The sequence below is a fragment of the Meles meles genome, chromosome 3 (genome assembly GCF_922984935.1).
Source record: "Meles meles chromosome 3, mMelMel3.1 paternal haplotype, whole genome shotgun sequence".
NCBI lineage: Eukaryota > Metazoa > Chordata > Mammalia > Carnivora > Mustelidae > Meles > Meles meles.
This window is the reverse complement of record NC_060068.1, coordinates 40998724-41008610: the sequence shown is the minus strand read 5'-3', so window position 1 is coordinate 41008610 and position 9887 is coordinate 40998724.

Here is a 9887-nt window from a genome sequence, read left to right as displayed (position 1 = left end):
AACAAGCTGATGTTTGCCAGAGGGGAGGGAGGTGGAGTGATGGGCAAAATGGGGTATGGGGAGTGGGAGGTACAGTCTTCCACTTATGCAATGAATAAGTCATGGGAATGAAAGTCAGCATAGGGAATAGGGTCAATGGTACTGGAATGGTGGCTACACTTGTGGTGAGCTTAAGGTAATGTATAGACTTGTTAAATCACAATGTTTCATACCTGAAACTAATGTGACATTGTGTGTCGACTACAGGTCAAAAAAATTACTGAGGCATAATTGATATACAACTACTACATCCATTTAAAAGGTACAGTTTGATGAGAAATGCCATGTGTATAATCTCTGTGAAACTCCCATTCCAAATGATACATGGAACATTTCTATCACCCCTAAAACTTTCCTTGAGTCTCAAATGAGTCTCTTGCAGACAGTATATCAATGGGTCTTGCTTTATTTATCCAATCTAACACCCTGTGTCTTTTGACTGGGGGCATTTAGTCCATTTACATTTTGAGTTACTATTAAAAGATATGAATTTAGGAGTGCCTGGGTGGCTTAGTCGTTATGCATCTGCCTTTGGCTCAGGTCATGATCCCAGGGTACTGGGGTTGAGCCCTGCATCAGGATCCCTGCTCAGCAGGAAGCCTGCTTCTCCCTTTCACTAACCCTGCTTGTATTCTGTCTGTCTCTGTCAAATAAACAAATAAAATCTTTAAAAAAAAAAGAAAAAGAAAAAAGAAAGATACGAATTTAGTGCCATTGTATTACCTGTAAAGTCACTGTTTCTGTATGTTGTCTCCCTTCCTTTCTTGTCTGTGTTCCTTTTGGGCTCTCTTTGCTTAAATGATCCCCTTTCACGTTTCTTTCAGGGCTGGTTTGGTGATCACAAGCTCTTTTAGTTTCTGTTTGTCCTGGAAGCTTTTTTATCTCTCCTTCTATTTTGAATGACATCCTTGCTGGTTAAAGTATTCTTGCCTGCATATTTTTCTCATTTAGCACCCTGAATATATCATGCCTTTCTGGCCTGCCAGGACTCCATAGGTAGGTCTGCTGCCAGTCTAATGTTTCTACTACTGTAGGTTATGAACCTCTTGTCCCAAGATGCTTTCAGGATTTTCTCTTTGTCTCTGAAATTTGAAAGTTTCACTATTACATGTCAAGGTGTTGACCTATGTTTATTGATTTTGGGGAGGATTCTCTATGCCTCCTGAACTTGAATGCCTATTTCCCCAGATTAGGGAAGTTCTCTACTATAATTTGCCCCAATATAACTTTAGCCCCTCTGTTTCTCTTTCCCATTCTTCTGGGATCCCAATTATTCCAACATTATTTCACTTTATGGTATCACTTATCTCTTGAATTCTCCCCTTGTGATCCAGTGATTGTTTATCTCGCATTTTCTCAGCTTCTTTATTCTCCATCATTATGTCTTCTATATCACTAATTCCACTTTCTACCTCATTTATACTAGCAATTAGAGCCTCCTTTTTAATTGCATCTCATTAATAGCCTTTTTTATTTCAACTCGATTAGATTTTAGTTCCTTTTATTTCTCCAGAAAGGGATTCTCTGGTGTCTTCTCTGCTTTTTTCAAGCCCAGCTAGTATCTTTACAATCATTATTTTGAACTCTAGCTCCAACATCTTACTTCTATCCATACTGATTAGGTCCCTAGCACTAGTACTACCTCTTGTTCTCTTTTTTGAGGTGCATTTTTTCATCTTGTCATTCTTTACAGAGAAGAATAGATGAACAAGAGAAAAAAATAGTAAAATGGCAACAAAGATCCAAGAGAAATAGACACTAAACAAATCAGAAGAGGCCCCAAACCACAATAAATAAATAAATAAATAAATAAAAATTTTTTAAAAACCAAGAGAATATAATCAGACAGGTGAACAGAACAGAGCATACACTGGATCCTGTGTGCATTTTGTTCTGCTTGTTAGAAAATTACATCCCAAAATTGTAAAGAAAGAAAAACCTATATATGTACAAAGATAGAATTAAATACAGTGAGAGGATAGAATATAATTGTAAAAATGAAAGTTAAAAAAGATTTTTAAAAAAGAGTTGATAAAATAAGAAATCGGTTGGAAAAAGAAAGAGAAAAAAATGAAAATGAAAAACTAAAGAATTGTGGGGAAAAAAACATGAATTCTATATATTATTTCCCCCTAGCACTGGAGTTGTGCAGTTCTACGTGATCAGTAAGCTTGGTCTTGGCCAGGTGTTTTTACTGATCTTTGGGGGAGAGGCCTGTTGCACTGATTCTCAGGTGTCTTTGCCCCATGCAGAATTACACCACCCTTGCCAGTGGGCCAGGCTAAGTAAGTGACTTCGGTTTGCTCTGTGTGGTTTTTGTTCCCAGAAAGCTTCCATGCAGCGTTAGAGGATGAGGATGAAAATGGCAGCCTCCCAATCTCCAGCCCCGGGACAGAAAGCTCAAGGCCGCACTCCTTACTGCACTCTCAGGGAAAAGCAATCACTCTGTCTCCCTGGTCCTGTCTATACTCTGTGCTCACCCACTCTGTGAGCTAGTGTTCTCTCGTTCTCTCTCTCTTTTAAAAGATTATTTATTTATTTGTCAGAGAGAAGGAGAGAGAGCACAAGCAGTGGGAGCAGTGGTCCAAAGGAGAAGCAGGCTTCCACTAAGCAAGGAACCTGATACAGGACTCTATCCCAGGACCCTGGGATCATGACCGGAGCTGAAAGCAGATGCCTAGCTGATTGAGCCACCCAGGCATCCCTGAGCTAGCATTTCTATCTCAGGCATGGCACCCTGTTTTAGACAAAACCAAAAGAAATCCTACAGAATGGGAGAAGATATTTGCAAATGTCTTATCAGATAAAAGGCTAGTATCCAAAATCTGTAAAGAACTTATCAAACTCAACACCCAAAGAACAAATAATCCAATCAAGAAAGAGACAGAATACATGAATAGACATTTTTCCAAAGAAGACATCCAAATGGCCAATAAACATATGAAAAAATGCTCCACATTCTTTGGCAACATGGAAATACAAATCAAAATCACAGTAAGTGCCACCTCACACCAGTGAGAATGGCTAAAGTTAACCACTTAGAGAATGACAGATGGGGACATTGCAGAGAATGCAGAGAATGGGGAACCCTCTTACCTTGCTGGGAGGAATGCAAACGGATGTGGCCACTCTAGAAAATAGTCTGGTGGCTCCTCAAAAAGTTGAAAATAGAGCTACCCTATGATCCAGCAATTGCGTGAACAGGGATTTAGCCCAAAGATACAAATATAGTGATCCAGGGCGGGGGCATGTGCACCCCAGTGTTTATAGCAGCCAAACTATGGAAAGAACCTAGATATCCATCAGCAAATGAGTAGATAAAGAAGATATGGTACATATACACAATGGAATACTACTTAGCCATCAAAAATGAAATCTTGCCATTTTCAAGAACTAGAGGGTATTATGCTAAGCAAAATATGTCAATCATAGGAAGACAATTATCATACAACCTCACTGATATGTAGAATTTAAGAAACAAGGCAGAGGATCATAGGGGAAGAAAGGAAAAAATAAAACAAAATCAGAGAGGGAGACAAACCATAAGAGACTCTCAATCATAGGAAATGAAGTGAGGGTTGCTGGAGGGTTGCTGGAGGGGAAGATGGGGTACCTGGGTGATGGACATTAGAGAGTGCATGTGATGTAATGAGCATTGAATATTATATAAGACTGATGAATCACTGACCTCTACCTCTGAAACTAGTAATACATTATATGTTAATTTATTAAATTTAAATAAAAAATATAAAAAATAATAAAAGTTTCCTTGAACCATTTTTTATACAGCCCTTCTTCTGCCCTTGGCCCCATGCCAACACCAATGTAGGTTTGTTTTTGTTTGTTTGTTTGTTTGTTTGTCAGTATAGATTGGTTTGAATTTTCTAGAGTTTTATATATATAGAATCATACTCTGCATCATGCTGTTTAGATTCAAGCACATTGTTATACATACTAGTAGTATCATTCTTTTTTTCCTATTGTTTGTATTTTTCCATAACTATGGGTATACCATGTTTTATTTATCTGTTGGTTTATTGGTGGATATTCATGTTTTTTCCCCTAGCTTGTGGATACTGTGAATAAAGCTACTGTGAACATTTAAATACACATTTTTGTGTGGACATACATATTCATTTCTTTGGAGAAGACTAAAAAGGCTAGGTCTGAAGGCAGTTATATTTAACTTTACTGAAACTGCCATGAAACTACCATTTTTCATTTTTAAAAAAAGATTGTATTTATTTATTTGAAGCTGGGGGGGGGGCAGAGCACAAGCAAGGAGGAGGGGCAGGCAGAGGGAGAGAGAGAAGCAGGCTCCCCACTGAGCAGGGAGCCTGATGGGGTTTGATCCCAGGACCCTGGGATCATGACCTGAGCCACGCAGGTGCCAACAATTTTACATTTTTCAAAATATTTTTTTATTTGAGAGAGAGAAAGAGAGAGTGCACATAGATGGAATGATGTGGGGGGCAGGGTGGTGGGGCAGGGAGAAAGGGACAGAAAAGCAAACTCTGTGCTGAGCTGGGAGCCCAACATAGGGATCAGTCCCCAGAGCCTCAGATCATGACCACAGCCAAACCAAGAGCCCAGTCCTCAACCAACTGAGTCACCCAGGTGCCCCCTACCATTTTACATGTGTACCAGCAGTGAATAAACCCCACTTAGGTTTGTACGAACACTATATAGTTTGGGAAGAAATGACATGTTTTTTACATTTGGTTTTATACAGAGACAAATGCTATTCATCTTCAGTTATCAGATGTTTCATATCATCCAGTGAATTTTTTACTTTTTTTCAATCATATAGGACTTACTTCTGCTTAAGGTTAGTCCTAGGGATTTTATGTTTCTGTTATGATAGGGAACTTTTTGTAGTTTATGTTTTAACTGCTTACAACTGTCTTTTTCTCTTTTAAATACTTTTTCAGAATGGTTTTTGACTTAGAGAAAAATTGTAAGGCTAGTATGGAAAGTTCCTTTACATCCAGCACCCACCTCCCCTATTATTAACACCTTACATTATCATGGTATATTTGTCACAAATCACAAGCTAGAATAAATATGTTATTATTTACTAGAGTTCACATTTTATTCAGATTTCCTTTTTCCCCTTTGTTTTCCTTTTTTTTTTTTTTTGTTCCAGCAACCCATCCAGGATATCATACATTTGCCACCAGGTGTTTTTTGGCTCCTCTTAGTTGTGTGAGGTTCTCAGACCTTTTGTTTTTGTTTTTGTTTTTAATCGCCTTGACAGTTTTAAGAAATACTGATCAGGTATTTTTGCAGCAAGTTCCTCAACTGGGAATTTAATAGATGTTTTTCTTAGACTGCAGCTAAAGTTTTGAGGAAGGAGGAACCCAGAGAACAATCGCCATTTTCATAATATCCTCTCTCATCATGACTTATCACTGTTCATTGACCTTGACCATCTCACTAAGGGAGCATTTATCAGACTGTTCCACTGAAAAGTTACTCTCCCTCCAGTCCCTTTCTATACTATATTCTTTTTCAGGAAGTCACTATACACAGAGTACATTTAAGGAGTGGGGAGTTATGTCTACATAAATTATTACATATCTCCATAAATTATTTGGGATTCTTCTGCATGGGGATTTGTCCCTTCTCCTCCATTTTGTTTATTTACTCAGTTATTTATTTAGAGCTACATGAACTCATATGTTGAGTTATTTATTTTGTGGCTCAAATTGTTCTAGTTTTGGCTGCTGGATCCTCTTTCAGTGGGCTCCTTTGTCCCTTCTACATACATCCATTATTGTGTACATTTAAAAATTATTTTTATTTTTATCATTTGCTTACTCTGTGGCACTAGAAAATGCCGTGTAGGTTCGTTTTGAGTTTTTAAAAAAATGTTTTTTAAAAAATTTATTCATTAGAGAGAGAGTGAGGGCAGGAGCAAGAAGGAGGGAGAGGGAGAAGCAGTCTCCCCACTGAGCAGGGGACCCCACTCTGGACTTGATCCCAGGACCCTGGCTGGGATCATGACATGAGCTGAAGGCAGATACTTAACTGACTAAGCCACCCAGGCACCCCTGTATAGGCTCATTTTGTATATTTCCTGTCCCAGGAATTTTCCCTTTCTCCATGGATCCCTGGTTCTTTTTATTACTGAATAGCATTAGAAAGCAAGAAATGGGGGCGCCTGTGTGGCTCAGTGACTTAAGCCGCTGCCTTCGGCTCAGGTCATGATCTCATGGTCCTGGGATCGAGCCCCACATCGGGCTCTCTGCTCCACAGGGAGCCTGCTTCCTCCTCTCTCTCTGCTGCCTCTCTGCCTACTTGTGATCTCTCTCTCTGTCAAATAAATAAATAAAATCTTTTTTTAAAAAAAAAGCAAGAAATGGGTGCAGTTATATTTATTGCTATGGGGAATCTTGTTGCTCCTAAGCCCTGTCAGTTGACAGCACAAGGAAATATATGTCTTATACTGTGCATATATATATATTTACACATATTTCTCAGTATCGACCATCTGTATCCATCTTAACCTAAATGTGAATTTATACTGATGTCTCTAATTCTGACCCATTACCATATGTATCATTCAAACCTCCAGCTCTTCTTACCTGTTCTCACATACTAAAATTCCTTTCCAAAGGTTTCTTTTCTATAAACCTTAGTGGCTTTAATGACATGTTTTAGGATTTTTTTTTTTAGTCCTCAGAAACCTTTATGTCTTCTGAAAACTAAAGTGGTAATTTTGAATTGTTATACCAGCATTCTTTAGATGGCAAATTTATGAATATATTTCATAATTTCTAGAGGCTATGCCTTTTTCTTTTCTTTTTTTTTTTTCATTTAAATTCAGTTAGTTAACATACGGTGTGTTATTAGTTTCAGAGACAGAGTTCAGTGGTTCATCAGTCTTATATGATATCCAGTGCTCATTACATCACGTGCCCTCCCTAAAGTCCATCACCCAGTTACCCCATTCCCCCAGGATATGCTTTTTCAATTTTCTAATGTAGCACTATCAAATATCTTTTAGTTTTTCCAATAAGAAGCCTAAAGTAGATAAACCCATGCTTAGTATTTTATGTCTTAGTATTTTATCTTATTTGGAAATGATCTAGATATTTAACTGCAAGCAGAAAGAGTTAGGGGTCCCTGTTAAAAGAAAGATAAGACATGGCTTCCTAGACATCAGAAGAGTCCTTTTAGGCTCTTTGCCATCTTGTGATCTGGGCCTGACCAGCACTACTGGCCCAAAGCGAATTATCTTTCAGAACTTCCTGGGATATGTAGAAATTGCAAAAGAATAGACCTCAACAGTCTGAAATAATTTTAAAGGAATGAAAGCATGTAAGAACAAACAGCTACTATTAGGCCAGAAGACAGCCTAATCATATCAGGAACAGTAAAGCAGTGGGAAAACTGATGGTTCTGGTTGAGAAGTAAAGATCTCCTTAAAGCAATAAATCTTGAGTTATATTTGCAGGATTTAAAATCCTTTAAGCACTCAGATACTGGGTCAACTAAAGGCAGAGAATTGATGGTGTTGACCTTTGTGGGCCCTTGTGCCTTCTATCTGGCTCTGCCACCTTAAGATGACTTTTGCTCTGGGGTGCCTGAGTGGCTCAGTTGGTTAACTGTCTGCCTTCCCTGCATTCGCTCAGGTCATGTCCTGGGATCCAGGCCCACATCAGCCTCTCTGCTCAGCAACTGGGTCTGCTTCTCCCTCTCCTTCTGTGATCTCTCTCACTTTTGTTCCCTCTCAAATAAATAAATCAATTCTTTAAAATAAAAAAGATGACTTTTGCCCCAATTTTATGCTGAATTCCCCCATTGCTCAAGCTCCTTCATGAATATGTATGTACTGTTACCTTAAAACTAGCCCCAGTTTTGTTGTTTTGGGAGATACTATGTTGGGAAAATATCCCTAGTGTTCTCCTTTACTTGTTTCAGGTAAAACCCTTCCTTTTCCTACTCTTCGTTTTGGTTTTGCCTTTTGGTTCAGAGAGGGGAACCCAGTTCTGGGTAACATAGTGACTATCCACAATTTAATTTAACTTAGCCAAACTCTAATGTTTTAAGTTACCAGAAAGATTCGGGGCAACTATTTAAGCAGACACCAGATTACTGAAAACTTCACTTATAAATTTTGATCTTGCCCACATCTATTTAATTCACTTGTTCTTAACAATCATTTCTACATTGTTATAAACATTTTACTAAACATTAGGCAAAATTAGCCATAATCCCAAGTTATTATTTCTTTGGCTAAAAGATCTCTTAGAACTTCAAGTGAACTTATTTAGCTAAAAACTCAGGTAAAATAAAAGCTTTACATTTAATGCTGAGAACTTTAAAGATGCATCTCTTAATTAAACCATCAAACTTAAACAAGGTCTCATATAGAATATTTTCCAAGATCTCTTGAACTTGAATGTGTTTGGGTTGTTTTCTATTATATTTCTTATAGTTTTTATGAATACTGATTTCTATAACCAGTTGTTAAAACCAACTGACCAATTAAACAGAATTCTTTTACAAGTTCATAATGGCAATGCCATCCAGAGGTAAAAAATTTTACACATCTGCCGTCACCATTTAGACCTGAAGACCTGACCTTTACTGCGCACCTGCTTGCAGTCAAAGACCTTTCTTCACATTCTTCCTTAAGCTCTTCTTTCCAGCTTGTCCCTTAACTCAGGGTAAAAGGAAAGCAAAACCACCCCTCCAGCAACAGCAACTTACCTCCAGCCAGCCCAGGCCACTCAGACCAGTGTGAGCTAAACCCCTGACTCCTGTCTGCACAGGTGGACCCTGGAATGACCTCTGGATTGACCTGTGACTACTTTTATCTCATTATAATACTAAAATCCCCACCTAACGAACGAGGAGCACAAGCCTTTTCTGCATAACAGGATGTGTGTATAGGCAGGTGTCCTTAAGGTCTCTGCATAGAAGGACCAGGCTTTCCCATCTAAATATTCATCCTTACCCAAATACAAGGAATCCATCCACCCTTGCTTGGGGAGTCACAGTTTGGAAGTTATTCCCCGTGATCTCCTTACCTGCTGCAAAAAAGTTTTCTTTGTGTGGCTGTTCAGCTTGGAGCAGTTTCTGACTCCCCAAGGAGGAACCCATGTTGGTTTGGTATCTGTTAACTCCCGGTGTCCACAGCTCCATTTCCTTGGTGCTGTTGTTTCTGTTAATGTGCGCGTGAGGTAAAGGCTTACCTAAAAGAAAGATAATAAATGATAATGGAATGGGATCCTTAAAATCCGAAGAATTAAGCACTCCACCTTCCAGCACACCTGCTTATTTTATATATAAGAACCATGGTCCCAGAAACCGAAAAAATCGACAAGCTTGTTTTGTGTCCTAAAGAATTTGGCTTGGTAACCATCAGGTTGGGCGGCCCCCAAAAAGGCTGGGCAGAAATGTCAGTTTCATCCTATTTGCAGCTAGATTTGGCTGGAAGACATGTGGGTTAACGCCATTTTCACATAGGGTTCTACCCAAACTGCTATCAGCCTCCCAGAGAATTACAGCCTAGAAATACGATGGCCTTTCCAGGGAATGTTCCAGTTAGATATCATCATTTACAAAGTGCACCTGAGGGGCGCCTGGGTGACACAGTGGTTAAGTGTCTGCCTTCAGTTCAAGTCATGATCTTAAGGTCCGGGGATTGAGTCCTACTTCGGGCTCCCAACACAGTGGGGATCCTGCTTCTCCCTCTCCCACTGCCCCCTGCTTGTATTCCCTTTCTTGTTGTCTCTTTCTGTCAAATAAAATAAATAAAAATCTTAAAAAAAAATAAGTGCACCTGAAACCAAGGGTTCCCAAATTAAACAGAATGGGATACCTCTTTTAAATGCCAA